Here is a 27,702-nt window from a genome sequence, read left to right on the forward strand (position 1 = left end):
TTCAATCAGAGGTCAGCGTTTGTGTGCTTCAGCTGCTTTTCAAGGCTGAGAAAAAGAATCCAGCAGCACCAAGAAAGAAGAAAATAGTCCTTTCATGACGATGCACTGACATGTTTTTAGTGTCTCTATTACTGCAAGTTTTAGTCTTTTTAATATTTAAGTCATTAGATTATGTTTGAATTCTAGTGTCAGTCATCGAATTTTAAAGATATGGAATTACATTGCTTCTGTTTATAAAAACTAATTGGCTTAATCTTTTTTTTTTATATCAGATAAAGATAGTATAGGCCTTATAGATCAATTAATCAAAGATAATTTGCTTTAAAAGACTGAAATTGCCATCCGAAAGTTTGTTTTCATTTCCATAGTAGGGCTGCACGATTATGGCCAAAATGATAATCACGATTGTTTGGATCAATATTGTAATCCGATTATTAATCATAATTAATCATCATGTCTGTATTTTTAATGAACTACTTTTTAACAATCAATATGTGAACAGTTTAGATGGCAAAATAAAAGCTTTAAACAAGAATAATGACAAATACTAAAAATAAAAAATAAAAATTGTGGCAGCCAAAATCGTAATCACGATTAAAATTTGATTAATTGTGCCACCTTAGTCCATAGTAAACATTCCGTTTATTGACATTTTGGAAATAGTTTCTCTCATTGCATTGTGGGATGTGGTGTCCCGTGGATGGATGCATAGAAGTTCTTTTACTTCATTCTTACTAAGATTTCTTGTTTTCCCCTCCCCCAAAACTCTGCCAAAGTGACTTTCCAACATATTTCTGGTGATTTCACGGACTGGGAGTTGTGGCAAAATAATGTCAGATTTTTATTTTGGGGTTTATACCGAATGTCTCGCGGAGTGAGGTGATATCACTGGAAATAATGGGAACAAACTAGAACACAAATGAAGTCAAACTGGATTTTTTTTTTCAAAATTGTCTTTTTACGGTGGAGATGAAAACAAACTTTCAAGTGGCAATTTCAACCTTTTACATCTTTTTTTTTTTCTCTAGTAAATTAATTTGAATTTATTGATCAATGAGGCCTTTACACTGTCTTTAAATGATAAAAAATAAAAATACAAATATTGAATCTCCAGCTGTTTTGGGTAAATTCCCAAATTTGGACAAAATACATTTGGAGGATTTCTGTCTCATGTTAATTTTTTTTGGGTGGGGACAAATGCCATTCATTTCCATTATACTGCATGTATATATATATATATATATATATATGTATGTGCATGTGTTATGTCAAACTAGTTTTTAGCCAGGTGAAAAACTATAGTAGACAAAATCTGTGAAATAAATTACTTAAAGCTACAAAGGGCTTGATTTTAAAGACAAAGGTATTAAAAAAAAAAGACTCCTGTGAACTACATCCAGAGGGTGTGTGTGCGCGTCTGTACCGGCCTGCAGCTGCAGATTAGCCATGAGAGTCTGAATATCACCTCACTCACTCACAAATGAGAAAATCCACTGTGGTCCCAGTCACAGTGACAGGCCAAATGGAAGCAATTCCTCCCAAGGCGAGGGGGAGCATCTGTGACCTGGGTCTGTGCGTGTGCGCGTCCCAGTCTAGTGGCTATAGAGATTTCAACTATTAAACAATTTACATTTTATGCTAAGCATGCCTCATGTAGCTTTAGGAGTCCCTGTCTCAGATGAACATGTATTTTATCCAAGCAACTAGTCTAGGATGTAATGAGTTTTAGGAATCTCTACCAGACTTAACTAGTCAGAGGCTCCAACCACTAATTTAACCAAAAGATTTATCCTATATCCTATCCCTATAATTCAATTCAATTCAACTTTATTCATATAGCGCAAATCACGACAAAAGTCATTTCGTAGAGCTATTAAGATATACAATTCATAATAAGAAGGAAAAAAAATCAACAAAATCCACATGAACAAGCATCAGTGACAGTGGGAAGAAAAAAAGTATCTTTTAACAGGAAGAAATCTTCGCCAGAACCAGGTTCAGAGGTGGCAGCCATCTGCTTTGACTGGTTGGGGTTAGTGGACAGAAGGAGGCGAACAGAACAGGATGGAGAGATAGAACATCAGAGTGTCCCAGACTAGTTGAGGTGTGAACCACGGATCAGAAACTGCCAGCTCCAGCTTCAAGACACCTGAAACAGAAAAGAGAGAGAAGGGCGAGGAGAAGGCGCAGACTGCAGAAAAACATGATACAGTATTAGCAGGTCTGCCTGTATGGTTTTGGCTTTGTTCTTCATGATTAGGTTAACGCTTGTTAGAAAGGCGACAAATCTCTTCCTATAGATTGGTAAGCTAGCGGCGACTCCATGGTCTGCAAATGCGACCGTTACAGACGAGCCCATGTCCGCTCTAGTGGTTAGGTTAACGCTGTTATATGGTATACGCTTTAGCTATCTCTGTCCCCACTCCAACACACCTAAATCAAATGAATGGCTCGTTATCATGCTTCTCTAGAGCTTGATGACAACACATTGGTTTCAACCAGGTGTGTTGGAGCACAGGTTAAAAGTCTCAGGAATCAGGCCTTCAAAGACTAGAGTTCCCCACCCTTAGTTTAATTCCATTTTTTCATCATTGGCAAAATTTCAAAAACATATATCTCAGTTCTTGATTGACCGATCTCAGTAAAATTTGACTCAGTTATGTCGGGTTGGTTTCAGATCAGATCGGGATTGGGCAATTCATTGCCCATAGATTTTGACTTACTGTATGGTTATTAATGGGGATAGAAATATCTTCCAAATCTTTAAAGTGGGAATGATCATGGTACCATAATCACGATCATTGGTCCAGATAACTGCCAATATCTGACTAAGATGATATTTGGTGCTTGGTGGAGGTTTAGGGGCTCTCTGAGTGCTCTTGTCTAAATTGCATCGACCTCGTGGCTCTTCGGCAGTGGCTGCACATCCAGCTCTGGGATCACTTGTTTAAAGACCAGTGGCCAGGTTACATCAGGCCAGCATCGCCTCAGACATCCGCGGATGTGAGAGTAATTAACAGCGAGCCCTGATGGATTTAATGCCACCCTGCTGAGATGAGCTCTGTCTGCTGCTGTTGGCATAGTGACCCGCCAGCAACAAGACACTCACAGAGCCAGGGATGGCAGTAAGACGCTGAGAGCGATGGGGAGAAACGGGCTGGTTATCAGACCAATGTCATCCCAACACACCAAGATTGTTATATGAAGATGATTTGGTAAAACAAGGATTAGATGGTAGCTCAGTGACAGAGAGGGACTATCTATCTGTCTTCATCATGTCGTTTGTCAGGAGATGCTTTAAATCCAGACCTGGTCCCCTTCTCTCTCTCCTACAGGCTTCACTTTCACACAGCTGCCATAATTAATCCAAAGCTGAGACTCAATGAGAGCGAACTACTGTTGTTTCCAGAATGAACATTAAATTTTAAAACTCAGATTTATTAATGAGTCATGTTCTCTGGGATGCATTCAGAATATTTACTGTTAACAAATAACTTAATAACTTTCCTCCACATTATTAATTCATGCTTCAAACTGGCTCAGAATCAGACTTGACACATGCCTAATTTGTTAACCTTCACACAATGTCAGAAACACAACGCTCGGGTCAATTACCTATTTCAGTTACAATTACGTTTTCAATTACCCATGTTCAATTACAATTCAATTATGATTACAGCAGCCAGCATTTCTCCAATTATAATTAAATTACTATTATTTTTTTATTTTTAAAAAGTCAATTATAATTGCGTTCTCAATTACTAAATTTCAGTTACAATTAATCACAGTTACTGAGCCTGAAATAAATAACGTAAAAAAAAAGTTAACCTTCCTCTAGTGTTAGCTTTCTGTTAGCATCTCTTGTGATAACGGGTCCTAAATCAGCTGTAAAATACACTAAAGACACATATCTATCATCTAATTTCTTTCCTATCTATTGGTGAATGAAAATATAGGTTTTGAGATTTTTGGTGTGGATTTCTGATTCTTTTTTGTCAGTATACCCCTCAATTTACTTTTCTTTAAATGGTAAAATGTGGAAAAGCTTGATATGAAACATATTTTAATAACATGTGTTGAACTGTAAATAGAACTGTAACATAGCTCCCCAGTTTTGCATTAAATTTTAATCAGTTTATATAGAATTTTCATAGCAATTACAAAGTCAATTATCTAAACTCAATTACAATTTCATTACGATTTCGACAAAAACACATTTTTAAAATGACGGTTTCGATCATAATTATGCCATAATTCTAATTAATTCTCAATTACACAATTACAATTATAATTGACCCCAACCCTACTGTGGACCGACGGATCTGTGCGTACTTTTTTTAACTTTTTCTTTTACTTCCTCGTTTACCTTGTGTTGATGCGGCTGCCACCACCTGATGCTTCAGATCGATGTGTGTCATTTAAGTCGTGTCCTCCTGTCGGCGTCGTTTGACTCCCACCGGAGCTAATGAGGAGCTTCTGATTGGAGCACCCATCAATCCAGCAATCACTGATCATGTTCAGATGTTTTTTCTCTATCAGTCCCCCGCCAGGCTCTAACTACGTGAATGTGAAATTACCAACAGACTAATCAGTCATGCCACTTGCAATTAAGTGTAAAATTATAGTTAGAAAGCTTTTCAAAAGTATCTTTAAAATGAAAGATATTATGTAAAGAGAGTCACTTTAGACATTAATCATTTATTCGTAGAATAAAACAAGCTCACTTCAGAAATGCACCCATTAGGCACAATGTTCTGACATTATGGAAAATGTAAAACATTATACCATAATGCATTTGGATTTAACTAGAGTAAATCTTAATGCTTTTGAGGAATTTAGAGGTAATGCTTCAGCTTAGTTGTAGTATTCCTCGGGCTGTTCCTGAAGCATTTTTGCACTGTGTTGGAAAACATTTTCTCTATAATATCTTCATCTTAAAAGATATGGCCTCAAGAAAATGTGTTTCCATTAGGTTTTATCTGACTAAATTCCTTTCCTTTAATTCTCTAGTTTAGTTTGGATATTCCCATGCTCGTTTTTACACTTTTAGACGTGTCAGTATAGAACTCCCAACAACTTGGACAGGTACAGTCAGGAAACTGGTGCATGGAGGTGTGTGTAAGGGTTACATCAGGGGTCAACAACATGGTGCCTATCGGCACTAGCTAGTAGGGATAGCTGATACTGACAAAAAAAAAATGTTTATCACGGTAATGTAATAAACATTACGATACATAAACACAATAAATATAACAATTCCCAACTTAAAGTGTAAACAGGTCCCTTACAAACACATTTTAATCAACACTAGACACATTAAAAAGGCTACAATAGCTGCTGACTCAAAGAGCTCATGGGCTGATATTTTATGGAATATATTTGTTTTTAGAGGAATTCTTGGCTAAATTGGCCCATGGCCTTTGCTAATTTATGACATGGGAATTTACAGTTTTTATCGTGGGATGACATAGTCTTACTGGTGAGAATGGATTTGACTATATATCGTAAAGAAGAAGAAGAGCTTCGTGCATGTAAATACAGGCAACCAGGATCGACTGCTGCTCATTAATGCCGACCCAAGTTGAATCTGTCTGCTGCAAAGAACTGGTGTTCTTGTCAGAAATGGTTGAAGATATGGTTTAATGCTTTAAGTCCTGATTGCTTGCTCCTCTTCTCTTCTTCTGCTCTTCAACTGCAGAGTTGGAACTGTCGCTCCCTGCGGTCACAGATTTTTTTTGGAGCACGGATTTTGTTTATCAATATTCGGTAAAAAATAAAAATAAAAATAAAAAAAGGTTTACAAAGACTTTTTTAAGTTTTACTAATTTTTAGATCAACCCAAAGCAGCGCAAGTTGTCATTTTGACTGAAAAAGCTGCTAAATGATTCTGAATGCTTCACCTCCTATAGAATCAATGGACTAAAAGGGGCGATTGGCGTCATCAATGACGTCATTTCAACATGGCGGCGCACAGGGTAAAGTAGTCCCAGTTTAAAAAGTTAACAAAAGGAATATGGTGCAAAATAATGCATTTTGTTAGGCATATATCTTCTAATAAGGACATTTCAAAGGTATCAGAGGATCCCTTTAAGTACCTGACTTTGAAGTAGCTTGCAGTTTCAGAAAGGTGCCATGATTGGAAGCTAATCTGGAGCTAGCAGTGATACAAACAATCATTTTTCTTTGGGAGTGACCTGGATTAAACAGCTCTAGTGGAGCATTTGGAAAACTCAGAGAGAGAAACAGGATTGACATAAATTTGATTTATGTAACAAAAGAGGATATTAAGAAGTTAGAGATTTGAGTATTACCTGCTGTGACGTCCACCAAAGGCCCCCAGATTGTCTTTATCCAGTCAATATCATTCCAAGCGACGATGAATATTTACATCCTCACATGAAACGAAAGGCTAAAATGCTGACAACTGCTTCTCTCATTCATTTCCTCCAGCAGACTTTCACCAAGTCAGATTTATTTACTTATTAGTGCTTTATGTTCAATTGTTGCGAGGGCTCTGTGAGATGAATGTTATTGCTCACTTGTTGTAATAGCCTTTGCAGCGAGCAGCAAACATTTCCCATTATGTTACGCACAAAGCAGTCCATGCAGTGCAAATCCCACTCTTTACGCTGTCCTCTGTTACTGCAGGTGGAATTATTGAAACTGGGAAGCCAGAGGGGATTAAGGAAAATTAAGGAATGTTGCGAGTCTTTGCTCTTTTAGATTCTCCAATAAAGAAAATCAAACAATGAGGAAGCCTTACGAAAAATCCCCCGGGCTCTGTAAATCAGCTCTTAGCATAAAAAAAACACAACAATTGCCCTTTACCTCTGTGGTTGCATGTCATCTCTCTGTAGCTCACTACTGGACAGATTAAGGTCAAGAAGACATTTTCCTGATTTCCCCTATTTCCTCTGAAGGGAACAGAGGGAGGGAAAATAAATAAAATGATGACTGGGAGGGATTGAGAAAAAGAAATGGGGGTTAAAAACTAGGATTTTGAAGTTATTGGAAACTGGTTTTGTTTTACAGTCATCTCTTCCCTTCAAGGACTGGATTTATAATGGGGGCTTGTCATGGAGAATGAGCCCACCTGCACTTTGTACCTCACTCCTGCTGCTTAACTCGTAGGCTTGACAAAATAAGAGCGGGAGATTGCTGTGACCCCATGTTGTGGGCATCAGTGACCCCTTAATGTGACTTTAAAGGGCAAAACGGTCCAAAGACTCTTTTTTTAGAGAAGGAGCAGAGCTACTCCACCTTTAGTTCTCACATAGAAGAATATGATAGAAATTAAATATATATATATACAGTAGACCTGTCCGCACAAAACATGAATATTGCAATCATTTTGAAAAAATTAAATAAAAATGAAGTAAATACTAAAAATGTCGTACATAGTTAATAGACCCTTAGGTTCCAAACTTCTGACTTAAGTTGGGGCTTCTTACCCAGCAGAACTTGGTCTACAACCGCCATTCACCATATTTGCACTGGATGCACTCTTGAGTTGCACTTTAGCGCGAGACGACTGGTGTTAGAGTAAAAAAAATTAATCGATTTCAGCACCAATGAATCGATTATGGAATATTTCATTGAAACTGATTCAAGATCGATTAAGTGGTTTTTATTTAACTCGGCTCTATTTAATACACACTCTAGGAATACGTGTGTGTGTGTTTGTGTCTGTATCAGTAATGGATGTGCTCCCCATTCTTAACGAGTGAAAGAAGACATTCCTGCAAGGCATAAACGGCTACTTTCTGTATGCGGTTTACATGTTCTCCCCATGCTTGCTTAGGTTTCATCAGTGTCATTGTGTTTCCTTCCTCAATCCAACAAAGGTGGATTTGAATCACCGAATGAGTCGTAATTGTCTCATTGTGTTTGCTGTGTGATGGACTGGCACCGTATTCTGCGTGTACCCCCACATAGCGCCCATTGTAAACTGTAGGTAGGCACCAACAAACCCCAGCAACCTTTAACAGGAATAAGCAGATTGGAAGATGAATGAATGAATCTCATGAAGTGGTGGAAAAGCTTTAATTGTTCCAATGCTACAGTTTACAGCTACTGGACACATCATTTTTTTTATTAGATATAGTGTTGGCCTCATGCATAGATCAATAAATCAGAGATAATTTACTCACTAACAAATGTACAAGGTTGAAATTGCCCCTCTACGGTACGTTTTGATCTCCACTGTAAACACTTTGTTGATATTGTCAGACAACTTTCGCGCATTCCATTGTTGGATGTGGAGACCCGTTGTCGGATGCACAGAAGTGTTTTTTCCTTCATTCATATTGTGATTTCTTGTGTTTGCCAACCAAAACTCTGCCAAAGTGGCTTCCTGATTCATTTCTGGTGTTTTCGCCGACTGAAATGGTGGATGTTTATTATTGAGCTTACAAAAAAAGATCTGAATCAGGCAGAAACTGAATGTTTTGTAGAGAGAGGTGATATTATGGGGAATAATGGGAAGAAACTATAACAACAATGGCATCATTTGAATGACTGTCCTCCTTGTCTGGCAAAAAAAAACAAAAAAAAAACACAATAAATCACAGTTAGAATGAAGGAAAAAACACTTCCATGTAGGGATGTAACGATTAATCGTAAGGCAGTTAAAAATCGATTCATAGGTTCCACGGTTCACATCGATGCTCTGAAAATTGAATCGCAGTACTTTTTTTAAACAGCAGAATAGAATAGAATAGAATAGCCTTTTATTATCATTACATAACATGTAATGAGAAAGAGCTCCCCATAAAAATACAAACAGCAGAGGGCGCTATATATTAATCCTTCCAGAAGCGGACGTGACGGGCGGAATCTGCTACTATTTTCTTTCTGGCCGCCATTTACTGTTAAACATGCTCATAAATGATTCTTTACTCCTTTAGCACCGAAAGAATATCTGTAATATTACGTAAATATCTGTAAAAGTCACGTTTTTCTATTAGCTCTGTCTGCTAGCATAGCTTCTCTTCTTCACTGGTGGAATAACTGCATGCAAACCGACCACTGGGTTACTAGCGCCCTCTGCTGGTCTAAACAAATATCTGACGTAAATACAATAAAATGACTGTTTTTTTTTTTTGTTTTTTTTAAAGTCCAATTGTTAAGGCACAAAATGCATTTTCAGTTGCACTTTTAAAAAGAAAAAGAACTATTATGCAGTTTTGAATTGTTTACTATAGAACCAGAATTTAAATTAATAGGTTTCTTCTTCATTTGTATTATTCCTTTATTTATTTCATTCAAGATTTATTTTGAGTTAAATTGCATCATTTTGAATAGTTTATCAAGGGATTCTTTTGACAATGAAAAATAAAAGGAAAATAGTACAGTATTTTCCCCCAAAAAATAAAGGAATATTTTTCAGTCATTTGTCAACAGTCCCATTTTGTAAAATAAATTGTGAGAAAATCGTATCATGAACCCAGTATCGTGAATCGAATCGTATCGGGAGTTGAGTGAATCGTTACATCCCTACTTCCATGCATCCGACACCTTTTGTCTATAAGACTCCACATCCCACAATGCAATGCGTGAAACTTTTCTGGCAATGTCCACAAACCAAGTGTTTACAGTTGAGATCAAAAGAGACTGTAGAACAGCAATTTCAACCTGTTTCAACCTTTCTTTTTTCAAACAAATGACATCCGATTTATATTTATGAAATACTTTTTAATGCTAAAAATGCCCTTTTTAATAAAGTAACATGCTGTTTTTTTTCTCCTGTAAACCTAAGTCTTGTGAGTAATATTGAAAGAACAGTATTGCCCTGTGATGTCAAAATCAGCTTCATGAAAGCGCTTTTTCTTTTTTAAATGACTCCATTGTTACCATTGTTGAAATGTTCACTCTACCAAATTGCATTAAGCAGATCAGAATTTTCACTTAAAAGCTATAAAACTATTATATTAACCATTTATTTGCAATAAGACACACGTTCACAATTCCTCTATCGTGTTATGTCATTACAAATCTGCCCGTCACAGATGACAAATCAATGAATCTGAAGTGGCACCACTGCCAATTGTAATTACAGAATCAATTGACACTCGATTAAGTCTTTTGTTTCAGTGGATTGTCCTGTCAATCACATGGTAACTTCCGCATGTCCGGTAATGTGCCAGCAAATTGCTCAACATTTTAACATTTTCCCTTTTCTGTCAAGGGCACAGACAGGAAGTGCTGACAATTAGTGACTATGATGTGCTGAGTCGATTTATGCATAAAAAAAAAGAAGCAATTTCTTTTACTCCTGTCGAAAATTATGCTTATCAGGTACCTCGCCTCAGCAAAGGTGAAAGTTCATCCTGAGCAGGCAGCCAGCGTTTCTCCACATAATTGAGAGAAGTTTGGATTTAATTGTATAATTAATCTTGTCAAATTAAGTTACACAGAAGTCCGACCCTTAAATTAGCCAGTCTGGAATATTCTTGATTGCTTTAATGTGAAATCTGGCTCCAGAATGCACTTTGTTCTCTCCTGATGGTAAAAAGGCAACTTTTATCCCGGATGAACACGACAGGCTGTAATAACCTGTTGGCAGTTCTTATCACGTTGTTCCTTTATGTGATTAATTTCCTCACAAAGTAATTACATTTTTGAAAAGTGGCTCATTTCATTGTGTAACCTGTTGTCATCTACTGAAGTAAAAATCCATCCACAAATAAAAGTCTGTTTAAATGAAATTCTATAAGCATTAAACAAAATGAAAGCCAAACAATCTTTAGAGCCTATATTTTTAAGAATGTTTATGGGTATGACTTTTATTTTACTATAAATTACGTCACTACCAAATGTTGATGACATGAGGATCATTTTATTTAGGCTGGACCTCTCATTGTGGCCTGAACCTGAAGCAGAAATCTTAGATGTAGAGTTCTGGAGGTTATGGGGGATCTCATGTGTCATTAATAGGGTTGGGGTCAATTACATTTTTCAATTATGTCTTCAATTATCCATGTTCAATTACAACTAAATTATGATTATGGTGACCAGCATTTTTGCAGATTACAATTAAAATTATTATTTTTTCAATGAAAGTCCATTTCAATTCCATTCACAATTACTAAAGTTAAATTACAATTAATGACAATTACTTTGCATCTTTTATAAAAATGGATCAGTTTGGCTAATGTCATGAATCAGCTGTAAAATACATAAAGGAATATTATGTTTATATAACTTGTTTTACAGCTCTTGGTTACCTTATTAGGCTTCCTAATCAATTAATATATATATATATATATATTAATAATTGTTAACTACATTTGTGTAAGCCTAGAACTCTAACATGGTTCCCCAGTTTTGCGTAAATTGTAGTTTTTAGGGAATTTCCATGCCAATAACAATTGCACAGTCAATTATCTGAACTCAATTGCAATAACAGCAGTTCAACTACAGTTACATTTATAATTACACCATAATCGTTATTATTTATCAATTATGCGATTCGATTACAATTATAATTGACCCCAACCATGTTCGTTAGCATAGGCTATATAATCAGGTAAGTAGAATTAGCTGATCAGAAACACTAATGAATCTTTCAATATTTTAATTTAATGATGCTAAAATCAACCCATTAAAGGTGTTAAAACATATGTGTCAAAGTCGAGGCCCAGGGGCCAAATCCAGCCCCCAATGTGCCCCACGGAGAACGGAAAAATGACACTAAAATGGAATAATTGTTTTTATTACCAAATTATTCCATTGTAGATATCCCAGTCAATCCATTTTTTTACAAATTCAATCAATTTTCACAATATATGCAATTTTCTTGTGCCTACATCACATGACTGCAGCCATTTTTAACTGCAAATTGTCAAAAGCACTCTCTCTTTAAAGTTCTGCAATTTCAACAAAATGACTCTAAATTACACAGAAATTGACAGGTTTATTTTGAAGTGAAGATCCTGCAGGGACTGATACTTGTCATTTATTGCTTGGATATTGTCGACCCCTTAATACTGTTCATACAGGTATATATCAGTTATACATGGAAGTGCAAACTACAGCACAATAATGTTTGCATTGCTCTTTTTTCCTGCCAGATATCTGCAACCCACTGGATCAAACTGCTCCATATTTGGGCCCTGACTGAAAACGGGTTTGATACCCCTGAATTTCCACTTTGTTTGAAGACAAACTGCTTTAAGAAAATAAAAACAAAAATGTAAAGGCGAGGTTATGTTCATGCTTGTTTGGCCAAATAATGATACTTTTCCATGAGAAACCACAATATTTTACATTCAGTTGTCCAGACAGTTTGCATTGGTATTTATGTTAGCGCTAATGATATTTGATAGCATAATGCTGAAACCTTCTTTTTATGTTCTTTGTTAAAAAAACAAGCAGAAGCATCACTTTCACAAAGCATTTAAGCTACATTTTACCACAAAATGTAAATTAAAGGTCTAAAAAACACAGAACTACCATCACAGCAGCTTTGAGTGGTTATATATTCAATGACAACCTGGTGGTCTGCAGTGTTTACTATGAAATGAAGAAGCTCTCAGGTGTCATTGACGTGATGTGATTGCGCGACCTTGCAGGGAACGGAGAAACTGAGTTTATCTCTAAACAAATGAATGCGCTCTGCTCTATCTCTGCTAGATAATCTTGTTTGAAGTCACAGTTAGGAGTGCATCTTACACCAGTGTCTATCCACACACTTTCTAGAGATTAGAAACACCTGAGTGGGGGTGTTGCTTGAAGAGCTGTCTGGGAACGTCTCACGGGACTAAAAAAGATAAAAATCATAAAATCTGGATGGTCGTGCATCAATGAAGTGACGGAGCTGATTATGAAAAATGTGAACTTCACTAGTTTGGGTAAAGAGATGTTAAATTTGCTACCCACAATGAAATCATAGTGTATAGGGTTCTCTTTCTTGGGATATACATCTCCACGTCATATCTCAGAAACCCAATCTCATTACGCCAATCCTGATTGGCTGGTGAAATGTATTCATCTGCGGCAGGTAGTCCCACCTACTATAAGTAGAGTGGGCGGATGATACGGTGCCATTCAAAAACCTCTTCTCGCTCAGAGCTATCTCGCAGCTTAACTGTTCATAGGTGGACCCTTTCTGGATTCCATCGCCGCACACTGTTGTTGATGACTTTTTCTCTGCTTTCTACCACACCAGGTCGACCATTGTTTTCCCTGCCTCCACACTCGGTATAACACTGCTTAATCGCCCTGCGTGGCCATTGACGGCCGACCACTGACACTCCTGTTTTGGGCTCGGCTCACCGCTTCACACGATGCCACACCACGGCTGTCGAGCACCTCGTGGACGCCAGGTGCTGGGTGTTGGTCCTCGGTTAGCTTAGCAGCTAGCAGCCACATGCCAGGGCTAGCTAACCCCTTTTTCCTGTTCGTACACCAGCACAGAGGAGCAGATTGAGGACAAGGCCCCCGCACACCAGGGGGTCTGGAGGCTCGGAGGCTTGCCTCTACAGGTACGGGAACAAAATCTCAGGCCGAGACTCACACCAGGTCTGCTCAGGATGCCTCAGGCTGGAACACACCCAGCAGGCCCTGAACGCCCCGGTTCCTGCCGCCACTTTACGGTGAAGAGCCTCCGTAGGTGGCTGGCACGCCAAGTCAGCTTGTCAGAGCAGGGACCCTTTCTTCCCCCTCTCGGCACCAAGGCTGTCACGGTGGAGATGGAGACGGAGATCTGTGCGGAACCTGCGGTGGGACTCGTTTCCAGCTGGGGTTTCCAATCCAACTTCGCCTTTGTTCCTCTGCACGGGGAGGATGTTCTGGACTTGAACTGTGGGGACGACGATGACGTCACTTCTGAACTTCTCATTTCAGAGGACAAAGAGGAGGATAACATTTTCGTCACCCCGGCTCGGGCTGCAAAGCCTGTCGCCTCCATGGAGGGAGTTGAGGAAAGCGGCTCCCCGCAACCAGGGGTACGGCAAAAACAGCTGGTCCCTGTCTTCCCAGGACTGGGGACCAAAATACACAAAAATAACAGAGAAATATATAAAACGACATAAAAAACAACAAAATGACACCAAAAACGCACACACTGAAAGAGAATCATTAAAATAATACCAGCAACACACAAAAACGTGAACAAAAACTCACAAAATGAGAGAAAAATATGCTGAAAATTAAAAAGAACAGACAAACAACAGCAAAATACACAACATAATGATAAAGATTAGAACATGTACTGAAAATATCTGAACTGAACTGAAAATAAAGGGTTCAGTTTAAGTCCCACTTCGGAGATGACCGGAAATGAAAGAAATTTTAGAATTAAATATATTCAAGATCCACTAAATACTGTTTCATTAACTTATTTACAAAATGAGATTCTTTCAGATATGTGTTATCACTGATTCATTCCATCATTACGGACAAAAAGGGGGTACTTGAGCCAAAATAGTTTGAGAACCACTGCTGTAGATGGATGTAGAGAACTAAATTATATTTAATTCATTGAAATATGAGGCCTACACTATTTATCTAATAAGAAAATATAGTAGGTAGCAACTTTAAAGGGGACATACAGTATCATGCTAAATCCACTTTTTTAGCCCTTAAATGCATTTTGTTGTATATTTAGAGTGTTTAGAAGTACAGAAAAGTTCAAATTAGTCTCTTCAGGTGCTCCGTTGATATCTTTATATTCTGTTTTGGTCATATTTTTCAATCTGTTTTGATTTTTCTATTCTCTGTTACATTTTCTGAACAATAACGTCACTGTATTTGCAGCGGAACTGCCAAATTAGGACATTGACTCCAGGCCCAACACTTCGAGCAATCCGCCATTTTTATTTCTCGCTGTGATTTTGTAGTCCAAGCTCCAGGATGCCGAAGTTATGAGAGGATAAGTCAAAATGTTCGGTTGTTGGATGTAGAAACCCACACGCTTCATTACCGTCTCTCAGCATCAAAACCTTTTCGAAGTGACTGGTTGAGTTTTATTTTTCACGGAAATGTACCCACATCTGTGGGTAAGGTCATTTTTGTGTGTGTGAAGCACTTCAAGGATGACTGCTTCAGCAACCTCCGCCAGTATAAAGAAGGATTTGCTGAAAGACTTTGTCTGATTGAGGGTTCAATTCCTTCTATCTTTGGAGACGACGAACAGAGCACTTCGGTAATCTGTAAATAACGCTAAAAAGTGTGATGATAAGACGTCCCTGTCATTGTTTTGTTAGCATTAGCAGTTGCACCATCTTCATATGTTAGCGCTGTGTGCTCGTTTTAGATCCTTGATGATATGGCCTACGTGATTTAATTTAAGTCTAAAGTTTTCATTAGTCATTTCATTTTGCCGTTTTTGTCTCCGAAAAGACTGTATTAAAATGCATTTCGTGACGTTAGCTTGGCGCTAGCGTTAGCTTGGTGCTTGTGTTAGCTCACTTAGGGTTAGGGTTCTGCAGGTTCATCATCTTCATTTTCATCTCGCTCCGCCGGGTCCGACTCTGGCTCGAACATGTAAAGCTGGATGGACAAGTCTTCCGTTGTTGACATTTTGTAAATAACGTGTGAATAAACATTTTCTGCGCCGCTAAATAATCGTATCTCTTCTATCAAACTACAAAAATGGCCGAACAGGGTGGAGTTGAATCGAGTGTCACCTCTGCAACCTGGAGAGGGGGCGGGGTATGAAGTGTCTCATTTGCATTTAAAGAGACCGCACCAAAATGAGTTGCTCTCAGAAGCACATCAGAAAAGGGGCCTGTGGAGCTATAATAATGAGGAATTCAGACCCAAGCATTGCAGTTCCGCTTTATATAGACCACAACTGTATGATTTATATGTAAAAAAAGGAAGGATTTAAATGCATGATATGTCTCCTTTAAGTGCATACACTAAATATAAAGCTCTGTTTATAAGATAAAAGTATAAATCCTGCATTTATTTTGCAGCAGACTTTTTTAATAAATATTGTCCTGCGTTGTTGTCGACTTGACTGTTATGACAAAAAATTATATTTATTGCATGCTCGGGAATGAGCCTGCCCGTCCAATTGTTGACTGTCTAGAAAGCAGGAGGAGACCCCTGGGGGAATTTGCCAGCATAATTCACATCTTAACCCAGCGACCTTACTCCGCTGTTGTTGTCAGCTTTAGTAGCTGCAGACGCATGAGAGGAGTTGGTACGAAGCGGTCTCCTTCGGCTCGTTTGAATGCCACCGTGCATCCGTGCTTTCAAAGGGCCCTCTTTCACGTTTATGACGTATGATTGTTTCGGTGCAGACGGGGAGAGAAGCGCTACCCCAGCACAACGCTGCTGTCACCCTGAATACAGATGGAGGATCTGCCCTTGTGCACTTTTCTTTGAAGTGCTTATTTAGAGAGAAGGCTGTATGCTACGCTGATGTGTGTTTTCTTTTGTGTAGTATACAGTAGGGAGAGCTACTAAAGCTGCATTTGGGTATTATAGAATGTGATTATTTTTAATGTGTGTTTGTTTTAATCCTCTTCTTTGCCCGCTTCCAAATCAAGGGAGGCATTTAAGTGATCGTCTAATTTTTGTGGTTCTTCGCTGAAAGTAGGGCTCTGATGATTTAATAGGTGGAGGCATTTTCTTGTTTGTGGCCTTAAGGGTTTTAAATTGCGACGTCTCCGGAGAACACGAGGACGGAATTATTTCTGTATAGGAAATGAATAATGTTCGGACTACAATCATAGCGTCTGAGGCTCAACATGTGTAGCCTTTAATCTCAACCCTCTCCTGAGACTTCCCCATAGTTCAGTGCGACTTTGCTTTTGTGGAGGGGAGGGAAGCAAAAAAACAAAAAAAAAACCCAGCCACATTTGTTGAATTGCACGGTTTATTGGTCTCTCGCCTTCCATTCTTAAAAACGTGTTAGATTGTTGAAAGAAATCTTGTGAAATGCAAATGGGCTCCAAACTGAATGCAATCACTGCTGTGTGATGATTACGGAGGAGAACTAATGATGTCCCAACACCAAGGTCAGGTTGGGTTTAATTAGAGGTGGCACAATGAGTGTCACTCCAGTCTGGTGCTTTCCTGCTCCTGTTCCCTCCCTGGTCTAGTGCCAGCCTGCTCTTGTATTGAATTTAGAATAACAAAAAAGAGACAGCTGATGTCTAAAAGGAGAATAGGCATTGACTAATGCAGTTCAGTTCTTTTGTTTTGAAAGTGGAGCTTCAAAGAAACATCGGTGCGTCTGCAGATAAAGGTGGAGGTTAATGAATAGCGTAGGATGGGGAAGGTAGCCAGTCACACCCACCTTAACATCGACTAACTGCACTATAACTGTCGTGATGTATGCGGCCAAACTAATGCAAACCTCAGCAGAGCGGTGAAACATCTTTCACTAGGTTTCTAAATTATTGTTCTGCGGGAATATGCTGCGCAACGGAGCAAATTACCACAACAAGAAGACCACATCGGACAGATGAGTGAGGCCAGCCAAGGAGAATAACTGTGGCCAACATTCCTGATTATCCAATCAGCTCTCCAAAAACATCAATTCTATCTCATCAATAGATAATTAAGAGGGATAATTGGCTGGCTGCTCTCTGGGCAGACACTCACTGCTGATGAAGTTCCATCTTTTACCTCAGCAATGCACACACACGCACGCACGCACGCACGCAGAGACATCTGTCCACAGAAGGTCAACACTTAATCAGATGTGACAAATGGATAAAAGCTTTCATTTTGATGGTAAAGTACAAAAACAATCTAAAATCTAATAATTTTAACACCAAACCATGAAATCTAGTTTAGATGGAGTATTGTGCCATGATATTTAATCTGATGCAAACGAATGTGGACATCTAGGTGAACTTTAATGACATTTATTTTTAATTAACATTAATACAGACTAGGTTCTGTCTTTGCTGGTAAATGATCTTTCACTTTTTACAAAGCTAAAAAGGCATGCATTGTAGTCACTAATTCATCCTAATGGTGTTCTTTGGGATCAACAATCTGTAAAAGCCAGGTAAAGGATTTACAAGAACAAATACTTTTTGTTATACTGGGTGAAATGGTCCTTCCATCCTGAGAGTAGTTAATACATTGTGTATTCAGAAAAAGGAAAAAAAAAAGACCTCTGTAGTAGCTGGAATCCTGTAAAAACTCTGACTGACCAATCCTTGCCATTCAGGGCACCCTAGAGCCAGATTCAGGCCCGGATGGGCTCTAACGCTAGGAGCTCATTTTATTAGTTTCAGTTCAGTTTCAGTATTTGTTTCATTCTAGCAAAAATTTTCAAACATAAATCACAATTTGAAAATGTATAACAAGACCGAAACAAGCAGACGCAAAAATGATTAAATACCCAACATAAATAATTACATTTAAGTTACTTTTGTCAGATAACACACAAAAAAATGCAAGCATTCAACAAAGTACATTCAGATAATGCAAAAAAACAACAACCAACAAACATTTAACAAAGAACACTTTATACCCTTATGAATATATTCCTACTGTTTGACATGACTTTCTAAAATATATCGTGACATTTTCTTTATGAAAATAAACAATGTGTCAATTTATTTTTTTTTTATCAACTTTATTCCATAATTAGAACAAAGGGCCAAGCCAAACACCTGAAAAACAAAACCTAACTCTTGGTTCCTTCTCATTAGCGAGAAGGCACACTGAGTAACTTTTGGCCACTAATTGCGCTAGACCCGTAATTTTCACGCAAGCGCCCCTAGTGGCCACAAGCGATGCAGACAGTAGTTGACCTGTGACTTCGGGATAACGATTGGGTCTCAGGGCTGGGGTGCGAGGTGGGGCTGGGCTCGCGCCGCGGCTCCAGTCTATGGGCTGGAATATGAGCTGGAGCAGCAGCCGCCACCGGCGCTCCCTCCCTACTGCCTGGCCTTGCCGAAGTCGTTTGCCCCCTTCGCCGAGGGTCGGCGCGGCCGTCGGGGTCGGGGCTGTAAACAGAGGCTAACTCCATTCAGATGCCCACAGCAATGGCGCCGGGTTGGGAATTGCCTGTTTATTGTGACATCACGTGAGAAATATACATATCCAAGCCTGTGGTCACGTGACTGCAGTAAATTGAATTGTTCTCCAGGCATTCTCCAGGTCACATGACCTGGCCAAAGACAGCCTCTCCAAACTTACACGGTCGGTATTTCAAGAGGAAAGCCCCGCTCAGAGCATTGATGCATTTCTCTGCAATCTTCAAAGTTAGACTGATCTATTAATCGACTCCTATGAATGCTTGGTCATGGAGACATATTTGATTTTGACACAAAGCCTTCAATCTGAAGACTATACATCTGTATTTGAAGAGCTGTAACTTTTGAGTTGGCAGACATTTTCTATACACATGCCCTGTTGCTTTATAACTGAGCTGCTTTAATACTATGAACAGCTCACTGACAGGTTTAGGTGAAAGGAAATTTTATGAAGGAATTGTTTCATCTGAAGGTAAATAAATAAAACAGATATCAGATACTGACATTACTCATTCCTGCACTGGGACAACAAAGCAGGGGTGTGCTTTTTGTTGTTCTGAAGTTGTTTTAAAGGTTTTATCAATCTTGGCAACTGGAGGCCAATTTTAACCGGGGCACCACCTCGGCCCTTCCTAGACCAGAGGTTTGATTATTCCCAACCAGCTTGGTCAGAGCTATTTATCCCGTTTAGATTCCGGAGTGCCTCTGAAGTACAGGCTGGTAGATTTAAGCGGACAGGGCCACAGATTTAAAACATTGACCTGCCCGGTCTCAACAGTTGTGTGCTAATCCATTCCATTGCTCCGATGGTCCTTCCCCTTTTTTCCTGCTCTGGTGAATAACAAGGTCCTTAATGTGTGAGATCAAGAGGAAAATAAGGCTCTCCAAATGGAATCAAATCACATGGACAGCCGGCCTGGCTCCCAGCAAAGAGGCCTCGGTAGAATTAGGGCCAGAATAAGACAGAGCAATTGGACTATAATTCCTTTTCCAGCTATTAGCCCGTCACAGTTTTCTATCTGCTTGTTTTCTTGCTTCGTTTCCCTTCTCCTCCTCATCCTCAACCAACCGATCTTTGATTAATTCATTAATCCGCAAAGAGAGGCTGAATCACCTCTCAGCACTGTCTCAAATTGGATGCAGGGTAACAATCAGCCCCTCCTACCAGAGACTGATCTGACAAATAGAAATACAGCATTAGTGCGTAACTAGATCTCTGTTGTTTCTGCCTAATAATTTTCGTGTTTTATTTATGTGTGTGTGTGTGTGTGTGTGGAAGCTGCCTGCTCTCATATGTTCCGTAGAAAACAAGGCATTGTGGATAGGGGTATATTGATTTGGGATTAGGGGCATAGCACTACATTTTGGGCCCTGGGTACACACCATCTTGTTGGGCCCCTACTGTAAGTAGTACACTTTTTTTTTTTTCACTCGAAAACTATACTAGTATTCTTGCATTATTATATAAGCTTTCTTTTTTCTTCACAAACTTCCATATCCCATGCTTCTATTTCATAAATATGTTCTATGTTATTGTGGTTTATTGAATTTTGTGTTTGTGGCATTATTTTCCTACAATTCTAGATTCTGGTGTTGACAAACACCAGAATCTAGTACTGTTCCCACCTTTGCCTTTCGAATCCGAACCGAAACAGTTCGAATCAATCATGAGGCAGTGTTGTGGTTTAGGGCGGGATATCCGGGTGTGACGAAGGCAGAAGTTGCGGAGAGAGGAACTAGCTGGGCTACCGCTATTAGCATAGCTCTGAATCAAAATAAAAAGATGTCGACGCAGGAGGATGGTTATTGTGCCCTTTACTTGCATACCCGTGTTGCAAAAACAGCACATGTCGTCTGTCGGCGCATGCCGATAACGACATCATGCCGATGACGACGACATCATTTGTTACTGTGTGATTGGCTAAAACTGTCATGGTGGACAAATCAGCTTCAAGCATTCTGTTCATGTCCCTCCCTTCAGAAAGGATTCACCAGACACAGACCCAGATCGATGTGGAGAACTCGAGTTAGAGGGATGGTTACACATCAATCTGGCTATATATATATATATATATATATATATATATATATATATATATATATATGGTAGCTAGGGCCCTGATGCATCATGAATACTTGTTTTTAGTGCAAAACTGAGCTTAAGAGGGTCCTCAGCTCCTTCTCTTCTCCACACTTGTCTCCAGACTGGCTGAACTGATTACACAACACAATATGCACAGCTATAACCACATTTCACTCTAACCTTAAAGCAGTTATCGCTTCCCCACCCCTTCATTATTCCTACCCGGATTTCCTCTTCCCTGTTCCCTTCCCTTCCCCCTGGCCTAGGTGTAACACTGCCCTCGCTTTTCATATTGTCCCTTTAATAAAGTGTTTCTTACCCTTCCTAAGGGAGGACTGCTGATGGTCACATTTAGGCAATAAAATAAATTCATTTATTAAACTGCAATAACAAAACATGCATTGCTGTCATAAAAAGATTGCACTTCATAAAGTGTTGAGCTTCGACAGCATGTGCAGACAAGGCAAAAAACCAAAAAATCTGTTCGTAAGAAGCATCATATTTTCACACACTGCACCCCAGCAGTAGCTACATGGTTTGCACTTTGTGTTTGTCTTGAGCTCGTGGCCCCCGAGCCCTTGGCTCTCATTCAATGGTCCCCCCTTTTTGGCTGACACAAGACCCAATCCCATTCCCATGCATTCAATATTCTCATTATAAGCTCATTAGTCTACTCATTGTTTAAGGCCCTTTAATGGGATATCCATCGCTGAAGACACTTCTGAATTAGCATGTCACAGTGCGGACTCTTTGAAAGCATCAACAGAGTTGTGTGAAACGGTGCATGCATGTCTCTGCGCGACCTTGAGATTGCTGACATGCCAGCCCCTCTAGAAACCTGCTGACACACTATGTATAGATGAATACACATGCACGCACATACATGTGCAGTGAACATCGAGCCCCTCCCGTCCAGAAGCACAGCTCCCCACACACACACTCCCAAAGGTTTGTCCGTCAGCGGTGCAGGAGACAGCCGAGAGAGAGAGCGAGAAAAGACCTTGGAGTCGGAATAGGTTTTTAAGATGCGAAGCAGGTCCTCCTGTGCGTTTGTATCGATCCTCGCAGGCCTCCTTTCTTCCTTTTTCTCCCTGGCAGTGGAGGCCATTCATCACTGAGGCCCTGACTGGAGAACTCAAACAGGCGTCTCTGTTGGAAACTAGCCGCACCACGCCACACTAAACAGGCCTGTCTCATGTGGAGGTGGTGAAGCCTTGACATAATGACTTGTGGTGTGATTTCCTCCTCTTACTTACTGGAGTCATCCATAGTTAGCTAATGGTTCATCCTGGTTTTGTCTCACCAAGCATGTTTTTATCGATCTGCAGGGAAAGAAAAATTATAAATAAAGGATCAGATACAAAATGAGTTGTTGTGCTCGCTTGTGAAAGCAACTTATCTTCGTGACATGAAAATAACAACATGTTGAGATTGCTTTCTGTATGCGGTGGTTTTAAAATCTGTGCTGATGGAGGAAATATTAATCCAAACATGCAGGTCGTGTTTACTTCTGAAATCTTTCCTTGGCTGATGATTTATACTGTTCCCCTGCAGTCTTGCTTCCTTCCTCTCTGCTGCCACACCTAGGTCCTCCCTGCACCCTCATGTTTGATTGATAATGACTTTCAACGCCATGGGGAGATGTGCATCCCAGCACAGCTATTAATGCTGGAGCTTTGGTCTTGGCCTAAGTTTGGGTCTTGACAAGGACAAAAAAGGGAGGATGAAAGATGGTGGGAGGGAGCAGAATGGAGCATTGGATGAGTTTTAAATAACTTTGACAGAGGAGTTTGAACCGTCTCTCTGGGCTTGAGCTAATCTGATGTGAGAGGATGCCACAGTGAGGCTGATAGGACACGGAGATAGGAGAAGGGGAGGAAGAGGCAGAGGGGGAGAGAAAGGGTAATAGAGGTGCTCTCTCAGCTGGTGGGAAATCTGCCCTCTTCATCTTTTCATCTCCCCGGCCTCTCTGGTTCTCACTTTGTCCTGCCTCTCTCAGTCAGTTACATCCATTTACCAGCCTCTCCCGTCCTCTCTCTTCTTTCTCTTTCACACTTAGCGTCACGCTCTCTCTCACCTCCTTCCATCTCTGTCCCTGTCGCCCCCTCCTCTCCATCCTCCCTCTGTCTTTCACAGACGATTTAGGAAGTCACAGCCTCTCCCTTCCATTTATGAAATTGCTCATGTTATTTCCAGCCTCCACCGCCTTCTACCTCATGCCTAGCTCTTTTTCATAAGTCCTAGTGGATGCATCCTCTCTCTTCAGATGGTGAATTCCTTTATCAGACACCACGCAGCTCACTGACCAATACTCTGGAAAAATCTAAATTCATCCACAGGGTTAAATTCCGAGACCGTTAGACTAGCCCCCTGACACTATGACCCAGCCATAACACTAAGTATACACTCTTAATCCCCACCAGTGGCCCCCTGTTTACCTCATCACCCTCTGCCACTGTGAAAAGGCACATCCTGGCCCATTTTTTTTTTCCTGTGGCTGTCTTTTTTATGACTTTCTGCTCCAAGGCCATTGCTATTATGGGACTCGTCTGAGTACTGATGCAGTCAGATAGATCTTCTAAGCCTCAAAACATAGGTTAGACCAAAATCAACCAAAGCTAATATCTGCAAGATAAGTCTGTAAAGGTTAACAGTAATCCACATTATTATACAGTATGTCTGGCCACTAGAATACCATCCAGAGGTGAAAGGTTAAATTGCTATTTCTAAAATGTGAAATAATTACTTTACTTGGGCCACTAGCGAGCAGCAGAAAAAGATTCAGTCTCAGAGGAAAACTCAAACCTTTTTCAGATCTGTACGAATACTTTAGCGGACTTCCAACTTAAAAAGTAGCTAAACCCTAAAACCACTTTTGTTCTGCTGAAAACAAATTTGGGTATTGGGTGTTGTTGATTGATTATTATCCAAAGCTTGGCATTTCAGTCAATGTATTTGAATTTGGCATACAGTAGTCCCTTGTTTATTTTGGGGGTTACGTTCTAAAAATAACCTACAATAGGCGAAATCAGCCAATTTTTTTACAATTATTATACATGTTTTAAGGCTGTAAAACCCCTCACCACACACTTTATACACTTTTCTCAGACAGGAATGAACATTTTCTCACATTTCTCTCTTGTTTAAACACTCTCAAAGTTCAAACCTTTGTAGATTTTAAAGCATAAACCTGTTTTCAAACATACAGCGCTTCAGAGTCACACTGCTAGCGATTAGACATTGATGCCGAACGCATTCAGAGTCTTTGTTGACGATGTCAGGTTGTCAACGCGGACACCGGTCTGTTCACCCATTCAACCAATCAATGCTCCTCGCCCATAGTCAAGGCACTTTTTGAATTTCCAGCCTTGACGCACGTCAGAAAAAAACCTTGGGGTTTAATTACACTTTAAAAGTTATTTATTGATTTTTATCATTTGGCATTTGTTTAAATTGCAATTATAAGAGGTCAATAAAATTGCTTGTGATGCACATGTATGACTTTACACTTAAAGTTATACTTCTTATGACGGGTAGATTCAATTCAACTCAACTTTTATTTATGCAGTGCCAATTAGAACAATAAGTCATCTCATAGTGCTCATCACAAAATGTAGATGTGTCAATACATTCAAATAAGTAACAATTATTGTCAAGCAATCACAAGACACATTTGCCCCCATTTAATACTAAATAGCATATTAGGACAGTGTCCCATTGATTGCATGTGCTACTACAAGCCTGGGTTGGTCTAAGCTTCACAGGTGTACCTTACTGCTAATGCTATGTCGCTAAGTAGCCCCAAAGACATAACCGGTGAGCTTTAATGCTATACAAGTAATAGAATAGGAATAATCTTTATTTTCAACACATTGTCAGTTCATGTAATTCCTCTCATAGCCGTCAGTAGACTTTTTTCACTTAACGTTAACGTTGGGAATCACTACATCCTCAATCGATCCAAATGTATTGTCAGTATCTAAAAGCTTTTTGAAGCTTGTGGTAAAACAATTGAAAGTATTATTGCGGGGTCAATCAATGGAAACTTGTGAAATTATTTCTCAGAGTGTTTTCGATGTCTATACTGACTTGCCTTGTCCCTGTATATTGATTTTTATGGTGTTTATATTTTGAGCTATGGCTCGATCTATATGAATAACACTGGATTTTATTATAAATAAACGTGTTCGTGCTGATTGGCTGGTCAATACTGCTGAGAAAACCAATAATGGAAAGTCACTGATAAATAAAAATAATGCATTGGATTTTATATAGCACTTTATCATAGACACTCAAAGCGCTTTACAGAATTGAGGCATTATTCTTTCACTCCACACTAAGTGATGGTAAGCTACTATTGTGGCCACAGCTGCCCTGGGGCAGACTGACGGCTGCCATAGTACGCCATTGGCACCTCCGACCACCACCAACACTCACACACTACATTCATACTAGGCATTTTGGGTGAAGTGTCCAAGGACACAATGACAGATACCATTGGAGTGACTGTTCCTCACTGTGGCACCGGGAATTCTCAGTGGTCTGCCATCCAACTATTAACCAGGCCCAGACCTGCTTAGCTTCTGAGATCTAAAGAGACACACAAATTAACCTAGATTTCGTGCCATTAAAAGACTATTATCACTGTTCTAAAACTGTGAGACTTTTGAAAAAGAATAGTTCAATGTTTTACCTTTTTCAAGAAAGGTTACATTTATTACACATTTTTTTGAAATTTTGTTGCAAGGGGGAGCTTGTAAACTTGTCAGTTTCTTTAAAGAAGGGCACAACAAACAAAAAAAAGTTTGGGAACCACTGTATTAGGTTATTCCATATCCAGTAAATATTCATTGATTGTTCGCAATATCTTAAACAAATGTTACTTTATGAGTCGCAAACAAGTTGCTTTGACCTTGTCTACAGGTAGCCGAGTAGCTGCTAAAATGAAGTGGATGGATTTTTTATTTTTTTAAATGAAAAATGCCCGGCTAACACTTTTTTTAAACTACATTTATTTAGAACAGTGGCTCTCAAACTTTTTTGGCCCAATATCCCCTTTTTTAATTTCTGAATCCAAGTAGCCCTTTTGTCCAACTACAACATTTTGTTCAGATTTCTTTGAGATGATAAGATATTTCAGTTACATCCCTGTCCAAGAAACATAAAAAGACAATCACATATGACATGGGAGGACAGGAGCGGAGAGAACTGTGGGTCACCACTAAGGCAGCGCCCCGTATCTTAGATGAGAAATTTATCAAGAATTTCTGGCAATCCCAAAGACATTTTTTTTAATCATGTTTGAGCTTGCATATTTATTTATTTATTTATTTATTTATTTTTTTTACTGCATTTTTGTTTAAATAGATTTATATTATACAAAGTGAAAGTATAGAAATACAAGATTGTGTTTTAATAATAAAAAAGAATAATGGTGAGAACGTTTCAAAAATCTGTTATTTTTCAGAAATATGGGCTCCCGACCCCAAGGTTGAAAAACACTGATTTAATGGCGCCTGAATAGATTTATTTCTATAGTTTTTTATCACTCCCGGTCACTTTATTTGTTAATTTTCCACTGTCTCTCTTTCAACTACCCCCTGTAGTATCATTGTGTACCCCTAGGGGTACACGTACCCCCATTTGAGAAACACTGCTTTAGAAAATACTGTTTCCCCAGAGTCCAAAATAAGTGATTGTCCTTCGAGGACTGAGCAGCATGAAGACTTGCTGTTTGGAACAAACAGACATAGAAGATAAATGGTGAGTGTTTACTGAAATGGCTTTTAGTTCATATTGCATGTGGGGAATGCAAGGATCCATGCAGCTTCTAGCCATGACTGTGGTGCAGCAAATATCCACACACACAGTCAATATTAGAACTATTCAGAGCACAGAAGTGCAAGTGAGGATCCTGATTTAAATAATAAAATAGAATATATTTTAGGCTAACCTTGATTGTGCTTGGCTCCATATGGGGAAGGGTTAGGAAGGATATTTATGAAGGGTAGATGTGTGATGTTGGCAGCGGAGAGCAGCGGCCTGTCCTTGTGCCTCGTCTGTTCTTCTCTTCTCAGCCTTCCCGGCTCTCCTTTCACTCTGTTTCTGGCTCATTACTCTCTCCGCCGGCAGACTTTTCCCCGGGCGACAGTGAAAAGAACTGTCCTCTCTCGCTTTCTCTTACGGACAGCCACAGCCTGATCGCTGCCCTGCCCTCCTGATATTAATCAACATACATACACACACACACACACTTGGAGACTCGCTCTCCCCAGTGAGCTACACTGACGGACAGCTTGGTGGGCAGCCGTCTCTTCTTCAGGCCCTTCACTTGCAAATGAGACATCCAGCCTCTTTCAGCAGACAGGGGTTGGATATTGGAAAAGTTTCATTGGGAAGAAACTTTGTTTCCAATATACTGATCTGTGTGAGGGATTGTGAGGAGATCCAGAAGGTGAATAGCGCTGCAGAGTTCACCTCTCTCTTACATTACCACTACTGTTCCTTATGAAGAGGAGCAATGGGTGCTTAACAGCATAGCAAACATCTTGTTATCTAATGCTACTTCCTGGTTGTGAGAAACTTGTAGTATGGTAGAATAAGTAGCAGAGGTGTAAAGAGCACTGATGTATTCTATTCAAGTAGAAGTACCCTTACTTGATTGAAATC

The sequence above is a fragment of the Gouania willdenowi genome, chromosome 22, assembly GCF_900634775.1.
Source record: "Gouania willdenowi chromosome 22, fGouWil2.1, whole genome shotgun sequence".
Classification (NCBI taxonomy): domain Eukaryota; kingdom Metazoa; phylum Chordata; class Actinopteri; order Blenniiformes; family Gobiesocidae; genus Gouania; species Gouania willdenowi.